This window comes from Oncorhynchus tshawytscha, linkage group LG10 (genome assembly GCF_018296145.1).
Source record: "Oncorhynchus tshawytscha isolate Ot180627B linkage group LG10, Otsh_v2.0, whole genome shotgun sequence".
In the NCBI taxonomy this organism is placed as follows: Eukaryota; Metazoa; Chordata; class Actinopteri; order Salmoniformes; family Salmonidae; genus Oncorhynchus; species Oncorhynchus tshawytscha.
In genome coordinates, this window is record NC_056438.1 from 80,837,737 (window position 1) to 80,840,236 (window position 2,500).

The 2,500-nt window shown below is 35.3% G+C and overlaps 1 protein-coding gene across 1 annotated transcript in view; it reads right to left on the minus strand.

The window, feature by feature from the left end:
* LOC112222543 (receptor-type tyrosine-protein phosphatase mu-like) overlaps positions 1-2,500 on the minus strand; it is a 441,501-nt gene that overhangs the window by 305,870 nt on the left and 133,131 nt on the right. The window lies entirely within an intron of this gene.

A 2,500-nucleotide genomic window follows, 5' to 3' on the forward strand; every position in this document is an offset into this window, starting at 1 on the left:
AGTCGGTTAAGAACAAATTCTGGTTATATCATGGAACACAGTCTATTCTATCAACTGGTTATATCATGGAACACAGTCTGTTCTATACTGGTTATATCATGGAACACAGTCTATTCTATACTGGTTATATCATGGAACACAGTCTATTCTATACTGGTTATATCATGGAACACAGTCTATTCTATACTGGTTATATCATGGAACACAGTCTGTTCTATCAACTGGTTATATTATATCATGGAACACAGTCTGTTCTATCAACAGGTTATATTATATCATGGAACACAGTCTGTTCTATCAACAGGTTATATTATACCATGGAACACAGTCTGTTCTATACTGGTTATATCATGGAACACAGTCTATTCTATACTGGTTATATCATGGAACACAGTCTATTCTATACTGGTTATATCATGGAACACAGTCTGTTCTATCAACTGGTTATATTATATCATGGAACACAGTCTGTTCTATCAACAGGTTATATTATACCATGGAACACAGTCTGTTCTATCAACTGGTTATATTATATCATGGAACACAGTCTGTTCTATCAACTGGTTATATTATATCATGGAACACAGTCTGTTCTATCAACTGGTTATATTATATCATGGAACACAGTCTATTCTATCAGCTGGTTACTCATGGAACACAGTCTGTTCTATCAGCTGGTTACTCATGGAACACAGTCTATTCTATCAGCTGGTTACTCATGGAACACAGTCTGTTCTATCAGCTGGTTACTCATGGAACACAGTCTGTTCTATCAGCTGGTTACTCATGGAACACAGTCTGTTCTATCAGCTGGTTACTCATGGAACACAGTCTGTTCTATCAGCTGGTTACTCATGGAACACAGTCTGTTCTATCAGCTGGTTACATCATGGAACACAGTCTGTTCTATCAGCTGGTTATATCATGGAACACAGTCTGTTCTATCAACTGGTTATATCATGGAACACAGTCTATTCTATACTGGTTATATCATGGAACACAGTCTATTCTATACTGGTTATATCATGGAACACAGTCTGTTCTATACTGGTTATATCATGGAACACAGTCTGTTCTATCAACTGGTTATATCATGGAACACAGTCTGTTCTATACTGGTTATATCATGGAACACAGTCTATTCTATACTGGTTATATCATGGAACACAGTCTGTTCTATACTGGTTATATCATGGAACACAGTCTGTTCTATACTGGTTATATCATGGAACACAGTCTGTTCTATACTGGTTATATCATGGAACACAGTCTGTTCTATCAACTGGTTATATTATATCATGGAACACAGTCTGTTCTATCAACTGGTTATATTATATCATGGAACACAGTCTGTTCTATCAACTGGTTATATTATATCATGGAACACAGTCTGTTCTATCAACTGGTTATATTATACCATGGAACACAGTCTGTTCTATCAACTGGTTATATTATATCATGGAACACAGTCTGTTCTATCAACTGGTTATATCATGGAACACAGTCTGTTCTATCAACTGGTTATATCATGGAACACAGTCTGTTCTATCAACTGGTTATATATCATGGAACACAGTCTGTTCTATCAACTGGTTATATCATGGAACACAGTCTGTTCTATCAACTGGTTATATTATATCATGGAACACAGTCTGTTCTATCAACTGGTTATATTATATCATGGAACACAGTCTGTTCTATCAACTGGTTATATCATGGAACACAGTCTGTTCTATCAACTGGTTATATCATGGAACACAGTCTGTTCTATCAACTGGTTATATCATGGAACACAGTCTGTTCTATCAACTGGTTATATCATGGAACACAGTCTGTTCTATCAACTGGTTATATCATGGAACACAGTCTGTTCTATCAACTGGTTATATCATGGAACACAGTCTGTTCTATCAACTGGTTATATTATATTATATTATATCATGGAACACAGTCTGTTCTATCAACTGGTTATATTATATCATGGAACACAGTCTGTTCTATACTGGTTATATTATGTTATATTATATCATGGAACACAGTCTGTTCTATCAACTGGTTATATTATATCATGGAACACAGTCTGTTCTATCAACAGGTTATATCATGGAACACAGTCTGTTCTATACTGGTTATATGATGGAACACAGTCTGTTCTATCAACAGGTTATATGATGGAACACAGTCTGTTCTATCAACTGGTTATATTATATAATGGAACACAGTCTGTTCTATACTGGTTATATTATATGCTTTACAAAGCCATTTCAAAGTGCTGTCAGTCAAGGTGATCTCATGGATATAAACTCCCCACTCAGCACCGTCTTTTAGAATGTCCTGGTAGTTAGCCATGAGAGAAACATTTCTTTCTATTTTTTTCGCAAATTTTGTGCATTTCTATCCAAAACAAATATATTATGAGTGATATTTTAGTCACACAAAAGGCTATTTTATATGGGAATCAGAATGACTGTTGGGGAACCTATAAAGATCACGTTTAAAC